Consider the following 26,876-nt stretch of genomic DNA (forward strand, 5'->3'; position numbering starts at 1 on the left):
GGCCAAGAATCAGACTTCGCTGCCAGACTGCTTCCGACCCTTTCCTAACTGTAGAATAGTCCTTGACTGCACAGAGGTTGCTGTCTCCAACACAGAGAGGCTTGACACACAGTGTCATTTGTACAGCCACTACAAAGGACGGACCACGCTAAAGGCTCTAATGGGTGTGGCTCCCAATGGTGTGATTACTTTTGCCAGTAACCTGTACGGTGGGAGCGCCTCAGACAAGTCAATAACAGCTGACAGTGAACTTCTCCAACATCTACAAGCAGGTGATCTGGTTATTGCAGACAAGGGCTTCAATTCAATTCGGGACATTTTGCCAGAGGGAGTTCTTCTTAACACCCCGTCTTTCTTGCTCAACGGACAGTTTACACAGGATGAAGTGAACAATAACAGACTTATCTCCAGTGCAAGGATACATGTGGAGCGGTCTATTCAGAGGCTGAAACTGTTTTGCATTTTGGACCACATCCCTTACCAGTACAGGAAAAATATTAACAAGACACTGAAAGTATGTGTGTGTCTTACCAATTTGCAAACCCCAATTCTCCGTGAAATTCAATGAAATATCTGATGTATGTAAATCAGTTAGCAGGACAGTGGCAAATTAAAACATGTTTACAATTATTGTGACTGAAGAATGATTTACACAACTTTGCAGAAAACCTTTATTAAAAAAGTAAAACCAGATTTAAATGTTTGTCTTTTTTACATTCAGGAACATGTTAGTGTTGTGATGTGCTACAACCTAATTCACTATAACTCAATCTGCACTTGTAATGCATTGAACAATTAACTTAGAATGTGTGGTAGGAAAATATCCTTATAAGAATTTTTGAGAATGTCAATGTTAAGCACCCATGTTAGGTCTTTGAGCACTGGGAGAATGACCAGGTCAAGAGGAGTCCATACAGTAGATGACAACAGTTAGCTTTGGTCAGATGTAGGTTGCCTTGGATCTGATGCCAATAGTGGTGAGTTTGTTTTAGTTTGAGGGAACTTGTCTCTTCATCCAGCTCTAGAAAAAAGTCTCTCTTACTCTCTGCTGCCTGCTGGACAGTCTTAGTTCTGGCGGACCATGGGCACTTCACCTCAATGATGCAGTCATCAGACACTGTCCCATCTGGAGATCCACCAAGTAGACCACTGTCAGACAGGAACAATCCCCTCTCCTGGATCACCACACCTGCGTCCGCTGTGTACTGCTGCTTTGCCCGCGGTTTTCACATTTCTGTGTATTGTAAGTCATGTGTCAAACCATGATCTTGACATTAGACAACAATATGTAATCGCTTTATCCCAGTCAAAATACTCAATGTAGTGCAATTGTGCAGTTTCTGGTAACATGAAGGGCATATTAGAGTACAAAATACAGAGTCATACCTGAGGCGGTTCAGAACTCAAAATCCACCCCATTCCAGTAAAACGCCCAAGCTGTGACAAAGATGCCAGGGCCCATTCCTTGTCATGTTGTGTGACAGGTCTTTTGATTCCAGCTTAAACAAAATGGAGTAACATTAGTTATTATGACTTATTTTATTACACACCTTTTTATGTGATGCGATCTACGCACATTCCTTCGCGATCGACCGGTCGATTGCGATCGACGTAATGAGCACCCCTGCAGTAGAGAAACTGCCAGCCTCTGAGCAGTAGCTTCTCGTCCTTCTGTTAACTGCTTGCTAGTGTAGTTTGCATGCTTCGTAGCAAATTGACAGCTGATATTGTATCTTTGAAAACTGCAACCGTTTCTTGGCATATCAGACATACAGCCTTTGATCGGACCTCAGTGAAAAAAAACATTTTGTTGTCCACTCCATTTTAAACACTCGGCACTTTGAATGAAAAGGTCATTCAAAAAATTTGGAGTTTAGGGTTTTTGGAAATCAAGGTCCCAGAGTCTGGATGAAGAGTGGAGAGATACACAATCCAAGCTGCTTGAGGTCTAGTGTGACGTTTCCACAATCAGTGATGGTTTGTGGAACCATGTCATCTGCTGGTGTAGGTCCACTGTGTTATATCAAGACCAAAGTCAGCGCAGCCATCCACATCATGCTTCCCTCTTAACAAGCTTTTTGGAGATGGAAATTTCATTTTCCAGCAGGACTTGGCACCTGTCTACACTGTCAAAAGTATCAGTACCTGGTTTAATAACCACAGTGTCACTGTACTTGATTGGCCAGCAAACTCATCTGACCTAAACCCCATAGAGAATCTGTGTGCTATTATCAAGAGGAAGATGAGATATACCAGAACCAACAATGCAGATGAGCTGAAGGCTGCTATCAAAGCAACCTGGGCTTCCATAACACCTCAGCAGTGCCACAGGCTGATCACCTCCATGCCATGTCATATTGAATTTTTGTATTGAATTGCTGAAATAAATGAACTTTTTGATGATATTCTAGTTTATTGAGATGCACCTGTATATTTGTCACTGTAGGCCAGTTCCAGCACTCAGGGGAGTCGCCCACGGCCACACGCAGGCAGACACGCACACACACCCAATACTTTACTTTTTACTTTAGCCACACCCACACACAGACAAGCCCCTCCCTCGCTCACAATCTCCTGCCTACTGACACACCCACACACACCTGCTGCACATTACCTGCTCTCTTCCTCCCTCTATAAACGCCCCACAGGTCCACAAGTCCAGTGCTATTCACCTGAGCTTCATTCTGACCGGACTTTGGACTCCTGTGCGTCAGTTGACTTTATTTTTATGCACGTTTTGAGCATGTTACTTATTAGCACTACAATATATCTATATTGGACTCAGAACTATTTAATTACTAACCATTAAATAATTTACTACAGACTGAAGAACAAATCAGGTCTGGAAATCGAACCCACGACCCTCCGGTCACAAGACCAGTTCCCTACCACCAGGCCATGACTGGCCCAAATTACCATTAAGTCTTTCTTTTAAAAACATTTCATTGTTTTAATCACAATGGCAGTGACTTTCACAGGTGATCTTTCTTTTTTCAGAAGCTGTTTTCCAGAAACCTGGACAGATATAAAGAATGAGCAAAGACAAACCCCACAGTGCTGATACAGTGTGAGACATTCTCACCAAACCAGCCAGTCCAAATGGGTGAGACCTTACAATAGAAAACCTTCCAGACCTTCCAGACCTTCTGTTGACAGTTATACTACTGCAGGGTCAGTAGTAGACAGGTGTGATACTGCAGGGTCAGTAGTAGACAGGTGTGATACTGCAGGGTCAGTAGTAGTCAGGTGTGATACTACAGGTTCAGTAGTACACAGGTGTGATACTGCAGATTCAGTAGTACACAGGTGTGATACTGCAGGTTCAGTAGTACACAGGTGTGATACTGCAGGTTCAGTAGTAGACAGGTGTGATACTGCAGGTTCAGTAGTAGACAGGTGTGATACTGCAGGTTCAGTAGTACACAGGTGTGATACTGCAGGTTCAGTAGTAGACAGGTGTGATACTGCAGGGTCAGTAGTACACAGGTGTGATACTGCAGGGTCAGTAGTACACAGGTGTGATACTGCAGGTTCAGTAGTACACAGGTGTGATACTGCAGGGTCAGTAGTAGACAAGTATGATAATACTGCAGGGTCAGTAGTAGACAGGTGTGATACTACAGGGTCAGTAGTAGACAGGTGTGATATTGCAGGGTCAGTAGTAAACAGGTATAATAATACTGCAGGGTCAGTAGTAGACAAGTGTGATACTGCAGGTTCAGTAGTAGACAGGTGTTATACTGCAGGGTCAGTAGTAGATAGGTGTGATACTGCAGGGTCAGTATTAGACAGGTGTGTTATGCTTTGAAACGCATTTGTGTTTCTGTTACTGTTAGTCTTATGCCTATCCGTTTCGTTTAGGTTTATTGGTTTTTCAGTTGCCTGTGTTCTCCCTTGTCTCATTCCTTTCCCCTGCCTCGTGTTTTGTCTGATTTTTAAAAATAAGTACTTAAAAAACTGCTCTTGCATCACACCTGCCCATGCGAACCGTTACAATGTGATACATGTAATATGTGTTATGGGGTGTAGGACAGTTGACAAGGCTGCAGTTTTATTTCAGCAGGTGCCACATGTCGGGCACAAATTAAAGGGCTATAAATTATTTTAGACTTTTTCTGTTTTCAGATCTGTTTAGAAAATAACCCCAAAACAAGCCAAAGCTAAATTAAAATCTCATTAAAATTAAAACCCCCTAGATCCCAAAAACATTTCTGTCACGCTACAGCCCCTGACCCCTCCCCTTTGGTATTGAAGCAGGTTCGGTAACCGAGGCAGAAACTGCTTAATCCAAAAATCCCCCCCCCCCCCCCCCAGTGTCACTTAAAGGGCAAGACTCTCCTGACATTACGTTTGTGTAGCTGCGCGGTATTATTTGTAAATTTATTTGTAAACGTAATACAAGCGAACTGTGGTGGGTTTCCCGAAACGTTCGTAGTGCCAAGTACTTCGTAACCTCGTATGAAACGTACGAGGTTAAGAAGTACTTAGCGCTACGAACGTTTCGGGAAACCCACCCCTGTTCAGTCAGACAGCTTGTGAAACGAAATACCATTACAATTTCAAGCATTTTAAAGTAGGCGACGTTAGTCAAAATTCCAGCACTTTTCAAACGTGGAACACAGTGCAACATTAAAATTCTTCAGGTAAATGTTCCTTCCCCTGTATTTGATGGGTGTTTCTTTATACTACCACATATCATTACGGGAGGACACTGCAAAAAATGACTTGTAAAACGCGCTTGCGCTCTCACAGAGTCGAGCGCTACGGTCAGAGGCAAAAGTAGAACTGAGCCAAGAAGAAAGAAAAAATATATTTTACTAGGGAAAATATAAATAGTAACACACAGTTATTTGGATAAGTAACTTTAATCTGATTACTGGACTGGAAATAGTAGCGCGTTATATTACTCGTTACCGAAAAAAGTGGTAAGATTAGACATCACTGGCTGTAAAGACCAGCGGCCGAGCCATGTGGACACACCACACCCACTGCAAAAGAGCTCCAGAGCAGAATCAATGTTATGCTGTTGTTTTTTACATGATGCTTTTCTCAACAGGAGGGGCAACTGTCATCTCCCCCACACCGGAGGAGAGGTGTGAGGGAAACACAGCATGTGTAATGTCCAATGTCACTGCTACTGCAGTGAAACCAAACCAGCCCTGTCTGGTTTGCCATCCTTTCCACATGCCGTGAACACCAACACCATGTGGCTACAATGTTAATTAACAGGCCCATATGCGAGATTGATAGGTTAACAGGTACAGCTTGAACTGTCAGGCTGTACCTGGCTGTACCTGTCTACTACTACGGTTTCCTGTTGCAAGTACGCTGTGCGCGTTTGGTTGCCGCTTTGCTCCAGGGTTTTTTGTGTTGTTAGTTAATTAGTTAAATTTGGCTCCTGTTTTATTATCATTTCCAGGACTTTTACTCGCTGTTTGCTCGTGCTACTCGTGTTTGTTTTTATTAGCTCACTGTTTGTGCCTGTACCTGGATACAGTGTGCTTGGATTTCCTCTCCTGCTGAAACTCCTTCCACTGGAACTTTCTTCAATTACTACAGTTGGACTCCCCACTGCAGGTTGCTTGGACAGTTTCGCTATGCTGCTGTGACTTTTCCACCCTGGTTGTGTGCTATATGCTGCGCTTCTACTCATGCATGTATGCTGATACCGGCCTAACACGAGCTTTCCCTCTTCACTCCCTGCCGACACTAACCTGCTACATTCGAGTAAGTTTCCACTCTCTCGCTTGTTGTGGTGTTATGTTCCTCTTTATGCCCTGAGGAGTAAGTATAACTGCTCTGTCATGGCGTATATTAGTGGATGTGATTAGTAGGCTAACGTGGTGTATTATCTGGCTGTGTTTTCGGTTGTGTGCTAAGATGAGTTTGGCTAGCCGGCGTTTAGCAGCTGTAGTCACCCTGGGTGTCCTGGTTCTTATCAAAGTAGCTCACTGGATTATCTGTGGCGTCGGAACTCCCCTGCATCTCTCTATGGCAATTTCGTACACTGCCAGCGAACTTCTGCAGATTAGGGACAGGAGTTACAGACTCTCCCCTGATGTGTTTTACAACTGTTCCCAACTGGGAATAGCTCGTTGCCCCCGGTATATGCATCGTGGCACTCGATCCACTCCATCTCTGAGCTATCACACTGCTAAACCTAGATCTATTCCCTGCATCTGGAGTTCTAGTCGCCGCTGCTCTAAAACCCGGCGCTATGTGGATCCTTCAGTACTGTTGAAACTCCCTAAAACCTCTGACTGGTCAGCTACACATGACCCTGCCTCATGTAGGAATACAAAGTTTACTTTGCTTAATGTGCGGTCTCTCAATAACAAAGCGACTTTTATATCTGATATTATTACGGACAATAACATTGACTTTTTATTCCTGACTGAAACATGGCAACAACCAGATGATTATCTGGCACTGAATGAAACTTCACCCCCTGGTTTTCAGTACATTGATAACCCCCGTACAACTGGTCGTGGAGGTGGACTGGCGGTCCTTTATCGTTCCACCTACAAGGTCCACAAAGTGTCTATTGCCCCGACATCTACATTTGAGTGTCTTGGTCTGAAGATAGCTGGATCAAAGCCATTGTTGATCTTGTTGGTTTACCGTCCACCTAAATCCAATTCTGTACCGCTCTTTCTGTCAGAGCTGTCTGAACTGCTAGCCTTGCACTCTCCTCTGTTTCCTTCTGTGTTAGTATTGGGTGATTTTAACATTCATATGGACTCCAGTCAATGTGCTCACTCTGCTGATCTTCTTAACCTACTGCATTGTTTTGATCTCACTCAACATGTAGCCTCAGCCACTCACTCTCATGGTCATATTCTGGACCTTGTCTGTACTACCCCCTGTATTTCTCCATCTAATTTGCAGGTTACAGAATTTAATGTTTCTGATCATGGAGCTGTTGTATTTTATCTACCGCTATCACTCCCTTCCAAGAGAATGCATACACATCGCAGCATTACTTTTAGGAATTTTAGAACTGCCAGCCCTCTTGCTCTTATGAATACGCTAGCCCAGTTCACAATTCCTCCGATCCTGTCGTCTCCTGAAGTCCTGGTCGATCACTATAATAACATGGTCTCAGCCACACTTGATCTCCATGTTCCTCTTCAGACACGGGTTGTGACTTTCCGTCACTCTGCCCCTTGGTTTACTCCTGAGCTCAGGTTAATGAAAGCTAGAGGCAGGCAACTGGAGCGTCTCAGCAAAAAAACGAAATTGACCGTCCATGCAGTTGCTTATAATGATCATATTCTTGAATATAAAACTGCGTTGAAAATGGCTAAGGCAGATTTTCATTCCTCCAACATCGCTAACTGCCAGGGAAATCCCCGAGCCCTGTTCTCCACAATAAATAAATTGCTGCAGCCCGCTAGTAAGTTTCCATTAACCCCCTCATCATCTCTCTGTAGTGAATTTTTGTCATTCTTTACCAGGAAAGTCAGGAATATTCACTCAGAATTTCAACATATAACCTGCCACTTGGACTCCTCTAAACCTCAACCTAAACTATATAATGCTCTTTCCGCTTTTCACCCTGTTGAAGAGAGTTTTGTTACCAGGCTTATTAAGGGATCAAGAGCATCCACTTGTGTCCTTGACCCCCTGCCTACTCATCTAGTTAAAGCATGTTTGACAACACTCTGTTCACCGATCACCAAGATCATTAATGCTTCTCTCAGTACCGGTTCAGTTCCTCTCAGTTTAAAGCTGGCCGCTATTACTCCTGTACTAAAGAAGCCAGGACTTACCCCTGATGATTTTAATAACTACCGTCCCATATCTAACCTGCCTTTCCTGAGTAAGGTGCTCGAGCGTGTAGTTTCTGTTCAACTTAAAGAACATCTCATCTCTAACAACCTCTTTGAACAATTTCAATCTGGTTTTAGAACAAATCATAGCACTGAAACTGCCCTGGTAAGAGTCATGAATGACCTACTGCTGGCAGCTGATTCTGGACTAGTGAACATCCTTGTCCTCCTTGATCTTACTGCAGCATTCGATACTGTCTGTCATGACACATTGCTCCACAGACTGGAATCCTGGACTGGGATCACTGACATGGCAATGGCCTGGTTCCGGTCATACCTCACGGACAGGCAGCAGTTCGTTTCACTGGATGGTTTTAGATCAGACACTTTGTCTCACTCCTACGGTGTCCCTCAGGGTTCAGTTCTAGGCCCCCTTCTTTTTATCATCTACATGCTTCCACTTGGTAATATTATCCGACAACATGGTCTTCAGTTCCATTGCTATGCAGATGACACACAAATATACATCAGCACAAAGCCTTCCGACCCATTGCCTCCTGATGCATTGGTTAGCTGTTTAACTGACATTAAAAAATGGATGAATAACAACTTCCTGAAACTGAACAGTAATAAATCTGAAGCCATTCTTGTGGCATCACCCTCCACACTCATGAAGATTGGCCAACCAACTATATCTCTTCCCGGTTTCGTCACATCCTCGGTGGCACAGGTTCGCAATTTGGGTGTTATTTTAGACTCCACACTCTCTCTGGATGCACACATAAAGAACGTCACCAAAATAGCCTTTTTCCATCTTAAAAACATCGCCAGACTGCGCCCCTCCCTTACTGACTCAGTGGCGGAGACACTTATACATGCTTTTATTACTTCTAGACTTGACTACTGTAACTCTGTTTTAATTGGGCTCCCTATGAGTAGCCTCAAGAAGTTGCAGTATGTCCAGAATTCGGCAGCTAGACTACTCACGCACACCTGGACATGGGAACACATTACCCCCATATTAAAAGACCTGCACTGGCTACCGGTTCATTACCGTATCCAGTATAAAATACTACTTTTGGTTTTTAAATCCCTGCATGGTTTGGCTCCTTGTTACCTTTCTGGCTTACTGTCTACATATACTCCATCACGCTCACTTCGGTCTGCAGATGCTCACCTGCTATCTGTACGCACTGCAAAACTCAACACGTATGGTAGAAGAGCATTTAGTGTTGTTGGTCCTAAACTCAACACGTATGGTAGAAGAGCATTTAGTGTTGTTGGTCCTAAACTCAACACGTATGGTAGAAGAGCATTTAGTGTTGTTGGTCCTAAACTCAACACGTATGGTAGAAGAGCATTTAGTGTTGTTGGTCCTAAACTCAACACGTATGGTAGAAGAGCATTTAGTGTTGTTGGTCCTAAACTCAACACGTATGGTAGAAGAGCATTTAGTGTTGTTGGTCCTAAACTCAACACGTATGGTAGAAGAGCATTTAGTGTTGTTGGTCCTAAACTCAACACGTATGGTAGAAGAGCATTTAGTGTTGTTGGTCCTAAACTCAACACGTATGGTAGAAGAGCATTTAGTGTTGTTGGTCCTAAACTCAACACGTATGGTAGAAGAGCATTTAGTGTTGTTGGTCCTAAACTCAACACGTATGGTAGAAGAGCATTTAGTGTTGTTGGTCCTAAACTCAACACGTATGGTAGAAGAGCATTTAGTGTTGTTGGTCCTAAACTCAACACGTATGGTAGAAGAGCATTTAGTGTTGTTGGTCCTAAACTCAACACGTATGGTAGAAGAGCATTTAGTGTTGTTGGTCCTAAACTCAACACGTATGGTAGAAGAGCATTTAGTGTTGTTGGTCCTAAACTCAACACGTATGGTAGAAGAGCATTTAGTGTTGTTGGTCCTAAACTCAACACGTATGGTAGAAGAGCATTTAGTGTTGTTGGTCCTAAACTCAACACGTATGGTAGAAGAGCATTTAGTGTTGTTGGTCCTAAACTCAACACGTATGGTAGAAGAGCATTTAGTGTTGTTGGTCCTAAACTCAACACGTATGGTAGAAGAGCATTTAGTGTTGTTGGTCCTAAACTCAACACGTATGGTAGAAGAGCATTTAGTGTTGTTGGTCCTAAACTCAACACGTATGGTAGAAGAGCATTTAGTGTTGTTGGTCCTAAACTCAACACGTATGGTGGAAGAGCATTTAGTGTTGTTGGTCCTAAACTCAACACGTATGGTAGAAGAGCATTTAGTGTTGTTGGTCCTAAACTCAACACGTATGGTAGAAGAGCATTTAGTGTTGTTGGTCCTAAACTCAACACGTATGGTAGAAGAGCATTTAGTGTTGTTGGTCCTAAACTCAACACATATGGTAGAAGAGCATTTAGTGTTGTTGGTCCTAAACTCAACACGTATGGTAGAAGAGCATTTAGTGTTGTTGGTCCTAAACTCAACACGTATGGTAGAAGAGCATTTAGTGTTGTTGGTCCTAAACTCAACACGTATGGTAGAAGAGCATTTAGTGTTGTTGGTCCTAAACTCAACACGTATGGTAGAAGAGCATTTAGTGTTGTTGGTCCTAAACTCAACACGTATGGTAGAAGAGCATTTAGTGTTGTTGGTCCTAAACTCAACACGTATGGTAGAAGAGCATTTAGTGTTGTTGGTCCTAAACTCAACACGTATGGTAGAAGAGCATTTAGTGTTGTTGGTCCTAAACTCAACACGTATGGTGGAAGAGCATTTAGTGTTGTTGGTCCTAAACTCAACACGTATGGTGGAAGAGCATTTAGTGTTGTTGGTCCTAAGTTATGGAACTCTGTCCCCCTCTATCTCCGCACATGTACATCCCTAACTACTTTTAAGAAGCTCTTAAAAACTTACCTTTTTAGTATTGCCTTCTTGAATATGTAGGTTCACATGTGTCCGTGTTTATGTATATGTGTGTCCCTTTTCTCATCTGCTGCTTCTTTCTAATGTTTTTAGTTATTTAATGATTTATTTTAAATTGTTGTGACTTATTCTAATCCTTCTTAGTTTATTTAATCTCTTGTTGCCTATTCCCTTGTAAAGTGTCCTTGTGTGTCTTGAAAGGCGCTTATAAATAAAATTCTATTATTATTATTATTATTATAGGTCAATTCTACAACATGTCTCACACTATCATTCACAGTGGTAAGGTTCCTGATTGGGTAGGTGATGATGTTGCAAGTATGGATCATAGGAAATAAACGACTGCGACTCAAATGACGAGGTGTCACGAGCCGGCATTCGCAACATGACATTTGACACCACCCCTGTTGAGGGAGAGTGGTGTCTATGCTCAGAGGGGGCCTTGAAAGGCCATCTTTGGATAGGGCACACCAAGTGCCAGGTTGATCTAGTAGCAACAGCCAGAGACGAATCAACATGCACCATTAGACTAAATAACTCCTCTGCAAAATGGAGTTTCACCTCCTGTCATGGCATCGTGAACCCAGTAACAGATGGGGCGACGATGTGGGCATGCAGAGAGAAAACCTACTCTGCTCTACCTGAGAGATCATACATCAGTGTTCCTCAGAGGAGGAACTGCACCTACGATAGATAAGATCAACGGACTTGCAGGGCAAGTTCTGACTTTGGCTTCTCGTACTGAGACTGCCCTGGACCTATTAAACAAAGAAGTGAAAGAAATTAGACAAGTATAGGTCCAGAATAGACTAGCTTTAGACCTCCTCCTCATAAAAGAAGGAGATGTGTGTAAGAAAATCAATGTTTCGTGTTGTTTCAGCATTCCAGATTACTATGATAATATTACTGATTTAATTGATCACATGCAGGCCGAGGTTCAAGAACCTGGTTTGGGTGGATCACTTCATGGCTAGGCCCATGGGGACATTGGATGCTGACTATGATTTTACCAATTGTAATAATCATTTAGTTGTTGTTGTGTTTAGTGCCTTGTATTTTGTCTTGCTGTTCGTCGTGGCTTACTGGCCTTATGCGTCAGCATTTTCAGATGGCCTCGCACGATGACTTAGAGGAGCCTGAGATAGCAGACTCCTTGGGACGTCTGTTTAAGGAAGACATCTGGGACGACCTGGCGACTGGCTGGATTGTGCCCGATGGCCCTGAGCAGCTTAACTGACTCTAGAGCCTGACTTAAGTTGACGATTTATGATAGACTTAATGATTTATTCTCTCCTTTTTAATGATTACACAGAATCAAAGGGGGGAAGTGTGAGAGAAATTATTGATTATCGACTAATCATCATTGATTAGATCATGTTTAGTTATTATAAGAGATCATTATGAACTTTATGATTTAATACATGTCATTCTGATTAAGCAGAAGGACTACAATAATGAAGTAGTGTGATTCAGTGTAACCATGTTTAGTTCATATTATGCATGTGTACTATACTGTGACCCAGGTCAGGGAGAGTGCTGAGGGTAAGAGCACTCTGTTAACTAGTAGTCACTAGGCTACTAGTCTTGGGTCATTTGGCTTTCTCTGTGTTCAACTGATACATCAGTTGCTTCCGCTAACTCTAGGGAAGTCCATATTAGGAGATACACACGTGAGACAAAGTAGCCTGCTGGACGCTTATGTTTTGGAACATGCTGTGCTAAAGATAACCTGCTTGTTAGAACTGCTGAATTGGATTTAAGATTGTATATAAGCAGGGGGACTGCCCCCTCTGCCTTCAGAGTTGTCATGCTTGAATGAGACTCTCATGTCTGTGTCTGTCTTGTATCTGTCTTTGTCCTATTTATATATATTTATATTTTTGTAATAAATTATTAAATAATTTATAATAAAAAATAAATAATTATTAATAAAAATCATTTAACCACGTCTGAGTCCTCATCCATTTATTAGAAAATTTCCACGACAAGGTATTATGGTAATAACATAATAATGGCGTATCGTCATATATGCGATATAGTAATATAGGTGATATGGTAATAACATTATAAGGAAACATGGTAATATAGGTCATATGGTAATAACATAATGATATATGGTAATATAGGTGATATGGTAATAACATAATAAGGGTATATGGTAATATAAGTGATATGGAAATAACATAATAAGGGTATATGGTAATACAGGTGATATGGTAATAGCATAATATGGGTATATGGTAATATAGGTGTTATGATAACATATTGATGTTTTATTGGTGTTTTATTTGGCATCTTCCTGTTATGTCGAAAATAATAAAAATAAACAGCAGGTGTGTGAAACCTTTTGACTGGTAATGTATATAGTTCAATAAACAATTTTAGATTGCAGGTATCATTTTTTCTTTGAAAACCAAGACAAAAACATTCCATTTATATCATTGCAGACTGATGTCAGTAGAGTCTCCTCTTGTTTATGGGATCTCGTCAGTAGAATCTCCTCCTAATATTTAGAGGCTCTGATATCAGTAGAATCTCCTCCTAATATTTATAGGCTCTGATGTCAGTAGAATCTCCTCCTAATATTTATAGGCTCTGATATCAGTAGAATCTCCTCCTAATATTTATAGGCTCTGATATCAGTAGAATCTCCTCCTAATATTTATAGGCTATGATATCAGTAGAATTTCCTCCTAATATTTATAGGCTCTGATGTCAGTAGAATCTCCTCCTAATATTTATAGGCTCTGATATCAGTAGAATCTCCTCCTAATATTTATAGGCTATGATCAGTGATGTCAGTAACGCGTTACTTAGTAACGCGTTACTCTAATCTTACCACTTTTTTCGGTAACGAGTAATATAACGCGCTATTTCCAGTCCAGTAATCAGATTAAAGTTACTTATCCAAATAACTGTGTGTTACTATTTATATTTTCCCTAGTAAAATATATTTTTTCTTTCTTCTTGGCTCAGTTCTACTTTTGCGTCTGACCGTAGCGCTCGACTCCGCACGCTGCGTGCGACCCTGTGAGAGCGTGAGCGCGTTTTACAAGTCATTTTTTGCAGTGTCCTCCCGTAACGATATGTGGTAGTATAAAGAAACACCCATCAAATACAGGGGAAGGAACATTTACCTGAAGAATTTTAATGTTGCACTGTGTTCCACGTTTGAAAAGTGCTGGAATTTTGACTAACGTCGCCTACTTTAAAATGCTTGAAATTGTAATGGTATTTCGTTTCACAAGCTGTCTGACTGAACAGGGGTGGGTTTCCCGAAGGTTATACGAGGTTACGAAGTACTTGGCGCTACAAACGTTTCGGGAAACCCACCACAGTTCGCTTGTATTACGTTTACAAATAAATTTACAAATAATACCGCGCAGCTACACAAACGTAATGTCAGGAGAGTCTTGCCCTTTAAGTGACACGGGGGGGGGGGGGGATTTTTGGATTAAGCAGTTTCTGCCTCGGTTACCGAACCTGCTTCAATACATTGAAAATGCACTTCCAATAAAGTGAGTATTGGAAAATTTTATTTTGCTGCTGAATGTAACTACTAAAGTAACTTGTAATCTAACGTAGTTACTTTTAAAATCAAGTAATATGTAACGTAACTAAGTTACTTTTAAAAGGAGTAATCAGTAATCGGATTACTTTCTCAAGGTAACTTAGCCATCACTGTTTACAGCTGTGTTGGTTGTTAGCAGCACGTGGATCTCTGATCAGCACCCAGTCTCCCGGCTGGAACTCGTGCAATGGATTCTCCGACACCTCTGACAGCTTTGACCTGCTCAGACAAAACAGAGACAAACTTGTGCAGGATAACATATTAATGACTCAACAAGTGTGTGTGTGTGTGTGTGTGTGTGTCCCATTCCGGCGGCACTACTCCCATGTTTGGAGCCCTTCCAAACACAATCTCAAAGGCTGATAAGCCTGTGCGAGCTTGGGGCAGAGTGCTGCTCTGCCACAAAACCAGAGGCAGATATTTCAATCCTGTTTCCTGAGTTAATTTCCTTTAAAATTTAGTTAATTTAGCTCCTTTAGCCCTTCGTGTACGAAGGGAGTGCCCTTTGACACCCTCCTGGGTAACCCCCATCGTGGGATTATTTCCCTTAGTAGCATCTGTGCCACCATATCTGAATTCTGCTTTGTGGTGGGGAAGGCCTCCGTTTATTTGCTAGACATACATACACACAAGCCTGTATTTCAGCAGGTGTTAGTTCAACAAGATCAATTTGTCAGTGTTGAAAGGGTTCGGTCGGCGGCAGGTGTCCGGCGGGTGCATGTTTAGGTCTGTTATCCCCCTGTGGTGGGATACCAGACAATGTGAACAAAAATTTTTGGGTGAGTGTGGTTATTCTTAGTGCATGCTAGTGTATGCCACTATCCCCCCTTTGCTCATTGTGACTCCTACCATGAGCAATTTCAATCAGTCCTCTCATGTAGGCTGAAGGGACACACGGCTTACCTGTCTCCGTGTGTGTGTCCAGACTCCCCCCATTGTTTTGCACCCCCCCTTTTGCCCATCTCTGTTTATCTTACATTGTGGCTTGTGTTGGTATTGCTCTGGTTGTAAAGGGTGTGTCTTCTCTGTTACTGTGATCCATTAGCATCATTTGTGTGTTTGGAGCCTGCAAAACTGTGTGTTGGGCTGAGTCTGTGAAGGCATTGCCTTTTGCTACTGTGTTGCCTGTTCTGGTGTGTGCGGCACATTTGATGATTGCAGTTGTGAGATTAGTTGGTGCTTTATCTTTGACCTTGAGCTGGTAAGGAATGGTGAGCTCAGCTGCTTGGGCAGAATAATGTGGCAGGAGTGATATTATTTCCAAAACCTCTGTGTGGATAAATGTGCTATTTTTTTCTCTCTGGTCCTTTAAAATTCAAGAAACAGCATGTTTGACCCCAAGTGTGAGTTGAGCGTACCCCACTATATCTCTGAATGCTACCAGTGCCCGCACCCCGGCTGCCCCAGGGTCTAGTTTCCTGAAAAGTAGGCTACTGGCCTCTGTCTGTCACTATGGGCTTGAGTCAAAACACTGGTCCTTTAACGTCAACACTCCCCACACACATACGAACACTGAACACACACATCAATTCTGAACTTTTATTTCAGAATTCAAAACTGTTCTTAAGACTCATTTGTTCAAACGGGCTTATTCTCTTTAACAAATGTTATTTTTATCTGTTTGTTGTGTTAGAATTTCAATACATACTACGTTATGACTAGGGTTGCAGCGGTAACCGGTTCCACGGTATACCACGGTATTAAAATGCACGGTTATCATACCGTGTGCGTTTGCTTATTACCGGTAAAAAGCAAGCCAGCGGAGAAACTGACCCGCGCATGCGCAACTCCGCTCCGGTTCAGCTACTCAGCACAGCGGTGAGAATGGCAGAAAGTGTATCAGACTTAAATTTTTTAACAAAAAAAAAGCTAAACTAAAGTCAGCGGCGAAAATGACTCACGCGCTGTCGATTCGCGAGGTCGTGCACCTCTCGAATTTTGTAAGTTTGCGTGCGCCGCGCCTCAGCGCAATGAACAAAGTCATATTTGCAGGGTTCATACACCTTTACAAGGTGGAATTAAATCACTTGCACGTAACTTTAAAGGTCTGTTTCAATATTTCCCAGCACCTTAAACTTAATAAAGTTAAATATTTATACATATACTCGAAATAATTCGCTTTTTCATCACATTATTTAATGGTGGTTTATTTTCAAAACGCCCAATCTTAACGTCTTCACGTTCTCTCATGTTTCATCCTGGGATTACAAGAGGCTCGTATTTGTTAACGTAATACAAAAGAACTGTGCGGAGTCGCGTGCTACGGTCACTAGTGAAAGTATAAATCTAGCTTTTTATGGTCCTTGCTTTCACTGGATGCGAAAGACGGCATTAATTTACATGCGTTCATTTTCAAATTCTAACGTGCCTGTTTTTCATATGTTAAAACCAGACTTGGTGTGAAAGCCTTAAAATAGAAATCTCTATTGTGAGGGTCATGTCAGAAATAAATCCTCTCTTTCTGCAGTATCTGGTTATATTCTAACTTGGCAGTACAACGGACGTTTACAACAGTTGTTGATCAGACACTGACCCAGGCTGAGTTTATCAGATATTAAATAATTTAAACTTAAATAATTGTACTGAAATCCATGATTTAGGTTTTTCTAATTTTGCAGTATTTATATAAACATGTTTACAGCTTATTTTTTTAAAGGAGACATTTTGTATACAATAGTTGCAGGTTTCTACAATAAATAGTTAATTGAACAAAAAAAACTTGTTGTAATTTCTTTAAGGGTCAGTGTATCTTTTAATAATATACAAACTAACTGTGATACCGTGATAACCGTGAAACCGCGGTATTTTCTGAGACATTTATCATACCGTGAAAATCTCATACCGTTGCAACCCTAGTCATGACCTAGGAAGTGCACTTTTTGTCAGCAATAATGCAATTTTGCTTAGGAACCTTGTGGCCTTCCCTTGCTAGGTGATGTAGCAATGCCACTATGGCTCTCTTTGCATACTTCTCATGTGTTTACACAGAGTATCAGAACATCTACGTAGTGCAACAGTGCAATGCCCTCTGGAAGTTTCAGAGAGGCTAGACTGTCTCGACGCACTGCATTGTAAATGGTGGGTGATGTGTATGTTATTTTTTTTAACTTCGAAGGAAAATGCAAACCAGTACTGGCTATCTGGATGCACTGAAAAATGCATTTGTTAGGACCACTACACTGAACCACTGGCTATCTGGGGGAATCTGGGAAAGAATATTGTGAGGATTTGGCACTTTTGGGGCTCTAACGTGTACTGCTGCATTGACAGCCATCAAATCCTGTGTCAGGGCTGGGACCAGGACCATCCCTCCTGTCACCACCAGAGGGAACCCACGAGCTAATACTCGTGGGAGACACAATCAGCGGTGAGGACCTGCAGCTGTGCCTTCCCCTATTTAATGGGCACGGTTGCAGTGCCTCACTGCTGAGTTGTTTGTTGCCTCTCGCTCTTGCAGCCAGCCTGTTACCCGGTTTGAGCAGTCGTCTCTCTCTCACTCTCTCTACTGTTTTTCGAGGTATCCTCTCCTGCGCCCTTACTGGCCTTTCTCAAGTTTTCCCCAAGCTGTTTTCTTCTCTATATTTTAGTTTTTTGTGCCTTTTGTTTTCAGCCAGCTCCCTTCCCTGACTTGTATTTATTTTGTTCGTTTGTGCTCCTTTTTGTCACGACACGTCGAGTGGTTTCCTCCGTGTGCTTTTGTTTTCAGCCAGCTCCCTTCCCTGGCTTGTTTTTACTTTGTTCGTTTGTGCTCCTTTTTGTCACGACACGTCGAGTGGTTTCCTCCGTGTGTTTTTTTTGTTCTCGTTTTCTGAGTTTTTCACTCAGTTTTTTGTTTCCTGCTTTTCCCGCTTAGTGGCGGAGGTCTCAGTTCATCGTGTTTTCTTTTGGGCTTTGCCCCTGGGTTCATCTCCTACAAAAACCCCGCGAGTCCCCTGTTCCCTGGGGGTTCGCATTACATCCTGCACAAATCGCCATTCTTCTCGCCCTGGTTTCTTAACTGGAAAAATTGGAGTGCGCACGGGTGAGTCACGGCACGGTGCGATCACTCCAGCTTGCCTAAGTGATTGGAAAAACTGGCCTAATTTCCTTTGAGCGCCTCAGGCTTCAAAGGGTATTGATGTTTTGGCCTATAGTCAGATTTTGGGGTGATGTGTATGGGCTCACACCCCCCGTATGAGCCCCAACATCGCTCTTACCTTGTGTCCATAATGCTGCAGGAACAGTTCTGAGTTCCTCTTCCTCTCATTTTTATTTTTTTCTGAGAGGGTAAGGGGGGCAGCTAAAAAAATACCAAGGGGATTAATCAGTTCCACTCCCCGCCTGCAGGGGAGCCAGCACGGCGCCGGCTGCATCCACGCCCTCCTGCTAGGGCTAAACATGGTGTTCCTGCCAGGAACTCTCTCCCAATCGGTAATGTCAGACATCTCTGTCATCCATTCACCGATGTCCTGCCATCGTGGCTCCTCGCACACGTTTGCTAATGACACGTGTGGTTTATAACGAGGAAATGAGAACAGGTCTTCCTGTTCTAATGTGGTTTGCACTACTGCCGCAGCCCACACGCAATCCCACACAATAGCAGTGACAACCAAACAATCACGTTTTCCAACCTTAAATTTATCCTCAAAACCTCTATCAGGGCCCTCACTCACATGCAGCATGCAGTGCAGTGACCCCTACCCTCTCAATGTTAAATCACCTGGCAACAAACTACACACTTCACACATGAAGTGTTCCCAACACTCTCCTCCTGCACTCTGCAGCTCATAAGCATACAGTGGAACTCCTGCTGATAACTGAACCCCAACACAGCTGACTCCCACTGCACAAACAACCCCTCAGGCCTGCTACTCAGGCCCAATTTAAACATTAAGTCACAACCCATAACATACATTTAGCAGTTAAAATTAAAAATTCATGTTCAAATGTATTATTTCATTTACATCGGAGAGGCTCTTTTTTTCTCTTTTTTCTTTGAATGGGTGGCACCACTATAAACCAAAAACCTTTTTTTTTTTTTTTTTTTTTTAAACCAAAAACCATTTACAATCACTTTTATTTTAGGCAGGCCCTGCGGCCCTTCACTAATCTTCTGCAAGCATTGATAAATTAAATGATAATTTAAACCAGTTACTTTCCTTTTGTCGTCTTCCAGTGGTCCTGTACCGTCCAGCCTCTCCACTGCCCGTCAATCTCTGGAATTTCAGTTTTCCCGCTCAGTATTTTCTTCATTTTCAGGACAATCTCTTGCAAAGTGTCCTAGTTTTCCACAGTTGTAACATTCACCACCTCTCCTCTGGGGTAACTCTCTCATCCCCATTCACCTCGTCTTCTTCCTCTGCCTCTGACGCGGCCCCTCCCACGTTCTCTGTGAATTCTCTGCACCATGGTCTCAGCTTGCTTCTGGATTTTCTTGTTCACTCTCCATGCCAGCTGTGCCTCGTGATGCTTGGCATGATCTTATATGGTTTTCAGGGTGGCGTTGTTGTACCCAATGCACTGGGCTCTGATGAGGTCACTGATGTCTTTTCTCATGCTTACCAGGAAGCTGTTTCTCAGGTGGGCTTCCCATGGGCTGGCCTCCGCCGGCCTCCGCTCGTTGTGCTGGTGCTACAAGACTGCTGTGGTCAGTGTGAACTCTGGTCAGTTTCATGAGGAAGTCGCTGACAGGTTCTCCATCTTCTTGTTTACATGCAGCTATTTTGGACGTGTTGATAGTGGCTGGGTGTGCAGCTTCCAACCTTGTGACCAGGCGTCCTACAATCTCTCTGTAGGACCTGTTTGGATCCTCCTGTCCAGCTGCCAGGGCCGGCGCCAGAACATATACAGTGAGGGGGCGTCAGAAAATTTCGGGGGGGCGAACGTAAGTTGTTGAGCGGGGGGGTGCGTGTAACGATTGTCGAGCGGCCGAGGGGGCACCATGTAGCGATTGTTGTAAAATAAATGGGTCTTATTTTTTACATTGAGGGGGCGGGACACCTCGCCTGAGGGGGCGACGCCCCCATTCGCCCCCCCGTGGCGCCGGCCCTGCCAGCTGCTGGCGGTTCCCACTCAGTGTTGTGGAGATGGACGTCTCCCGGTGTTCGGTCTCGGTTTATCTTGTTTGACTGGATGACAAGACTGAACAAGACTAGTTCTTCATCTTACCTCCCATCTCTGTTGGTTTACCCAGGCCCACCGCCACCTTCATGATGTCATCTCCTGTCCAGTGACGGTGGACCATGATGTCTCCTTCAGGGCCTGCAACCTTGATCATTGGGAAGGTCGTTGTGCACCTTGGCGTGGTCAGTTCAAGCATCACCTGACCCTTTCTTTCTGTGGCACGGCTTCTTGTGTGTGCTGCCACGGGTGAAGCTGGTGGCGGGGATGGTGGTGGTGGTGGTGTTGGGGAGGTGGCGCTTCCCATCGTCTGGCGGGCGTCATCATACGGGACTAGCGGCCCTGGGTGCAGCGGCAGCTGTTGGGCTGGTGGGAGTGAAGAAGGCAGAGGTTGTGGTTGTGATACCGGAACTGATGGCACTGGAGCTCGCAGTGCAAGTGTGGCAGACAGAGTTTGCTGCCGTGGTGGCGCCAGAGCTGGTGGCGCTGGAACTGGTGGTGGAGGTGGGGGAGGCAGGGGTAGCGGCTGTGGATGCACCTGAGCATGCAGCTGCTGGGCTGGGATGACTGGAGCAGATCTTGGCGGGGCAGCGTCGAGGTCTGGATCGGCTACAACAACACACTGAGAGACTTTTGTTAGTACACTTTTTAATCCCTTCCTGTCGTGCTTGCCTTTTCTCGGCTTCTTCAAGCCAACATTTAGCTTTTTCTTCCATATCTGCTTTATGTTTAACAAAATACTGTTTTTACTGTGTTTCTCTATCTGCGCCCTTGGGCTCTGTTTTTACTCTCTCAACTAGTCGGTGCAGATAGTCTACACTCAATGTTCCCTTTGAACCAAACCCATAATGCTAAAAAACCCACATGTCGAGTTACATCTTCTAAATAATCTCTGGTCATTTGGTAAATCACACTTATAGTTATTATTATTATGATTATATTAGGAGCCTCCGATGCTTTACTCTTTCTATGTATTTTACCAATTTTACCCAAATGATGTTTACTCATAATTCTAGACAATCCCAGAGATGACCCTTCACACTTTTTTTTTTGTGTGAGGGGTGCAAAAAAATCCCAAATCAATTAAACACGTTAGAAAAAGTCCTCAAAATTTAGATCCGCTCTGCATACCAACGTAACAAACAGTTCCACCCGCCCCTATCGGATATCTCTGCCACTCCGGAGCTAGCCAACACCATATTATGTCTAATCAGTGCGCTTCTGCCCAGCTGGATCTCTGGCCAGACTGACGGGCGCTAGGCTAAGTCCTATCTCGCATGGGCGATACCGTTATACCCCCATCTTATAGACTTTCTGTAGGCGATATCTCACTATATTCCTATCGTATAACAGAGATCATCCGGCGGGCCGACACTGACGGATATTTAACACTCAAAAAAGAGAAAAATCCTCTAATTTTTATAAACTAAAAATGAAATTCCCACTTACTGCGGTTTTTGTTAGATCGGGCGGAGAACACCACCGGAGACTGGCGGTGACGTCACTCCCTGGATAGGTACTTTACCTTTTCTCGTGGGGTTCCCACTTTGCCCAGCCAGGGATCTCATCCCCCGGGGAGCGTCCTCGAAGATCAGTCACCGCCTTTCCGGGGTGCCTATCGCCGACCCTTGTTCGTGACGCCAAATTGTTGTGGAAATTTTCTAATAAATGGATGAGGACTCAGACGTGGTTAAATGATTAATTTATTACAAAAATATAAATATATATAAATAGGACAAAGACAGATACAAGACAGACACAAGACAGACACAAACATGAGAGTCTCATTCAAGCATGACAACTCTGAAGACAGGGGGGCAGTCCCCCTGCTTATATACAATCTTAAACACAATTCAGCAGTCCTAACAGCAGGTTATCTTTAGCACAGCATGTTCCAAAACATAAGCATCCAGCAGGCTACTTTGTCTCACGTGTGTATCTCCTAATATGGACTTCCCTAGAGTTAGCGGAAGCAACTGATGTGTCAGTTGAACACAGAGAAAGCTAAATGACCCAAGACTAGTAGCCTAGTGACTACCTGTTAACAGAGTGTTCTTACCCTCAGCACTCTCCCTGACCTGGGTCACAGTATAGTACACATGCATAATATGAACTAAACATGGTTACACTGAATCACACTACTTCATTATTGTAGTCCTTCTCCTTAGTCAGAATGGACATGTCCTAAATCATAAAGTTCATAATGATCTCTTATAATAAATAAACATGATCTAATCAATGATGATAAGTCAATAATCAATAATTTCTGTCACACCATCTTCACACGCTCTCACGCCACACTTCCGAATGCTCACGGCAAAAAAAAATCTACAAAATTTACTAAGCAAGTTTAAGCACCGGACTGCTTAGACACTCACCGTGTGGAGGGAAAGCGCGCGGTGATTCTGTGTCCAGTGTCTCGGGCGGAAGTGCACACAGTCCGACAGCTGGGAGTCGCTCACTTTCACTTAAGGCTGTATGAAATGTAGGGCCCTTAAACAATCTTTGCTTCAAACCCTTGATATCGATGGTCGCAATCGCGCTCAAATTGGATAGCAACCTTACCAATGTGTGCAGAACTTCACAGTAAGAGTCTTTGTCTGAGTACATAAATACATACATATGTTGGGATGTTTCCATCAGTAGCGATTCGTGACCATTAAAGACCGTTAATTAGGAGAGGAAAAAATTACTCTCCTAATTAATCAAATCTAATCTAATTTTATAGCGCTTTTCACAACACATGTTGTCACAAAGCAGCTTTACAATCTTTACAGGATTTACAAGGTTAACAATCGTATGGGTCCAAATCCCTAATGAGCAAGCCAAAGGTGACAGTGGCAAGGAAAAACTCCCTATGATGGGGGGGGGGTTAACTGCAATAAAGAAAATAATAATAATAATAAATAAATAAATAATTGAGATGACAGTACAGCTTTAGAAAGGCAATAACCAATAATATCTGTACTAGATAACTTCTTAAGCAAAATAAGGTTCACAGCTCCGTGTTCCTTGGAAGCGGAATATGTAAACAATGCTCACGAGGGCATCAAAGGACTGAATCGAAACTAGCCAGCGGTGGTACGCTAACGACAGCTAGCGTCGCCACAGCGGGCGGAAATTATCATACAGTTAAGGCCGCCCACTAAGAGGGAAGATATGATTGGTCAATTTTACTGTCATTTGAAACTGGTATTGCGCTGAATTATAACTGCCTGGCCCTCTGTAAATGAACAGCGGGCATCACAGTCCTGATGGGGGGAGTCTGTCATGGTACGGCGGGCCCCCTGCTGGTCGCACCTGTCTACAGAGGCAGATGTCCTGTCATTTTGTAGCGTTGTGTGCGTCCCTCAGGTGGGCGGAGCCCGCGATCCGTCTTACCTGAGGGTCGTTTGTCTATATATGTCTTGTCTTTGTACCAGTTGACCGCTGGTCATTATATCCTTAATTTGGATCAGTTCACGGGTTTTTGGTTTGCACACTTTCTTCAATTAAACCATCCTTTTACCCTGAGACTTGGCGCGATCGCTTCCATATTATTTCGCTCACCCTGCCCGTCACAGAGACACAGGCTCACAGGCTTCCACTTAACTCTCACCTTCCAACACAGATTGAATAGACACGGTTGAATAATTTATTTGCTAATATTTTTGTAATTGTTTAGATGTTGATTGTCAAACTGTAAGTAGATAAAATATAATTGGATAAATTATATTATATATATTTGTTTTAAGTAGGGGTGGGCATAGATTAATTTTTTTAATCTAGATTAATCTCACTGAAATCTTGAAATTAATCTAGATTAATCTAGATTAATCTATATTAAAATGGCTCATATGCGTGCTACCCAAGTAATGACTAAAAGTCAGTTTTTGAGATAGGGTTTCTTAATACAGAGGGTGCATTAGACCAGGGGCTTATCTCCTGTTTCCAAAATGCATCAATGACTGCTTGAGAAAGCTGTTCTACTTTGATACTTGAAGAAAAAAAAACATGCTCAATAAAATGTAGGCTACTCGTGTTCAACGGTTTATTCAGTTAAACATGAATTTGTAAGCCTATACTGTACATTAAAAGGGGTTGATAACATGTTTATTCAGCTAACATCCATCACTCCCCCTGCAAACCCAAACCTTTAGGACCTATTGCACTACACTATTAATATAAGCACTATTGCACTCATTGCATCTCTCATTTGCAGCTTTGCACCAAAAACTTGTATTGCTGCTATTAATATTTTTAGTTTAGTTATAATACTTTAATACTATACATAATGTAAATAGACTAGATGTTATACCATGCCACATAATCAAAGCAGTCATACCATCATGCCATAATTGCCTCACCTACAGGGTTGCCAACTCACGCATTGAGCGTGAGACACACGCATTTGACCGTTTTCACACGCTCTCACGCCACACTTCCGATATCTCACGCCAAAAAAAAATATCCAGTTTATTTACCTCAGATCCACATATATGATTCAATACGTTACTAGTTCGCTAGCTCTGGCGCCATCCACGGCGATATAACACTGAATCTGTTATATATATACAAAATACACTCGCCACCGGCTCCAGGTTAAAATCTCACTCCAAGCGAACGTCAAAAGTTGGCAACCCTGCACCTACACCATGGTGCTGATATAAACCAATATCAGTATCTGTCCCGACAGACTACTGAAATGTTTTATGTATACATGTTGTCCTGCACTGTTTTTATTCTTTTAATCGTGTTATGTGACTAACCTCACGGACGTAATTGGGGGGGGGGACCGGTTTTGGTCCTCTGCAGTTTTAACGGATAAAAAGAAATATTTAAATAGCGACGAATCTAGCGCTAGGACCGCTCCGAGCTCCGCTCCGGTAACACTTTACGTTCCTAAAAATGAATTTTCCATGAAGCAAACCTGGCGACTTCGTGGCGGAATCCTTGTAAAAACACGTACAATTTGTAATTCACAGGTTTGAAAACTCGTTCTCGCCCCTACTGTGCAATCTGGTTAGGAATACAACCGAGCTAAACTATCAAGTTGAAAGTCATCATAGTTTGCTTACCCATTTTGACCCAGTTCCCAACCCAACTTTAAGAATAGATTAACGGCGATAATTTTTATATCGCCCGATAAGAGTATCAAAATATAGCCGCAAGCGGCGATTGGCGGGTTCACACACAAATAGGCATATTTTGGCCTCAATAGGCAAAAGGAAGCCCAAAAGGTCCTTTTAGACCTAAAAGTGAAAAGAAGCTGTTTGGGTTTGGCCAGTGTGTGCTCTACAGATAGTGTGTGATGACATCTGCGTGTGTCAGAAAGGGAGACACAGAAATAGCACATCTGGCTAGGGCTGCATCTATGTGAACAATATAGGAAGGCCTGCATGTGTCTATACATGATTGGGCCTGTATATTACAGACAGAGAGAGATTGAGGGTGCCAGAGACTATGCTTTGTTAATTCACTCCTTGCACACCTTGCACGCCTAACATGACTGCCCGTGTATTCAAAGTATGAATGTAGTCTGCAAAGCCTGGCATTACATGACTGACATGACTGGCATGACTGGCATGAATGACATAACTGATATGACTGGCATGACTGAAATGACATCACTGGCATGATGAACAAAAGTAATATGACTGATATGACTGACATAACTGGAATGAGTGACATGACTGGCATGACTGTAATGACATGACTGATATGACTGACATGACTTACGTCTGACATGACTGGACTGACATGACTGATATGACTGGACTGAAATAACTGACATGACTGGACTGACATGACTGTTATGACTGGACAGATATGCATACAAACTATACATACATTTAGGTAGAAGTGTGTGTGTGTGTGTGTGTGTGTGTGTGTGGTAGTGTATGTACTCAAACTATGACAACATATACTAATACATACATACATAAGTATACATAGAAACTATACATACATATAGGTATAAAGGTGTGTGTGTCTGTGTGTTTGTGTGAGAGAGAGACAAAAAAGAAGCCAAATATCAGTTTGTATGAGCATGTGTTAGTCACTGAGATATGGGTGGGTATGGCTAGGGAAGTGTCATTGTGAATGCTATAGGAAGGCCTGCTTGCGCCTGTATGTGTGTGTGCCTGGTTAATAGACACAGAGAGATCTAGGTAGCCAGAGCAATGTTTGCTTAGGGCACAGAGATGGAAGGGGGAATGTGGGTGAGAGTGTGAGAGAGACTGAGTGTGTGTGTGTGAGTTTCAGCTTGCGTGCGTGTGAGAAGGAGAAGGTGACAGAGGGACTTTACATGCATTTTTATGCATTGTAAATAATACTGCACTGTAGAGCCATACGATAACCGATTTAGATGAAACTTGACAAATTTGTTCAGGATGGGATTCTGAATGGGCTTGTGCATTTTGGTCAGAATTGGATAAAATATGAAAGAGCTTTAAGAATATGAATATTATATGTATCGATGCTGTCCATTAAAAAAATATTTAGCAGGTATAAGTGTCCTCAAATCCAAAATCTTTGGATTGTTTTTTGA

The 26,876-nt window shown here is 42.8% G+C and overlaps 1 long non-coding RNA gene across 1 annotated transcript; it reads right to left on the bottom strand.

The window, feature by feature from the left end:
* Nucleotides 1–712: 712 nt before the first annotated feature.
* Nucleotides 713–16,077, bottom strand: LOC143517676 (uncharacterized). Its single transcript, XR_013132013.1, has 3 exons — nt 14,335–16,077; nt 1,387–1,499; nt 713–1,234 (listed from the first exon to the last, which is right to left on the bottom strand). It is a non-coding gene; the product is annotated as an uncharacterized LOC143517676 (long non-coding RNA).
* Nucleotides 16,078–26,876: the final 10,799 nt, after the last annotated feature.

Source organism: Brachyhypopomus gauderio, chromosome 6 (assembly GCF_052324685.1).
Source record: "Brachyhypopomus gauderio isolate BG-103 chromosome 6, BGAUD_0.2, whole genome shotgun sequence".
NCBI lineage: Eukaryota > Metazoa > Chordata > Actinopteri > Gymnotiformes > Hypopomidae > Brachyhypopomus > Brachyhypopomus gauderio.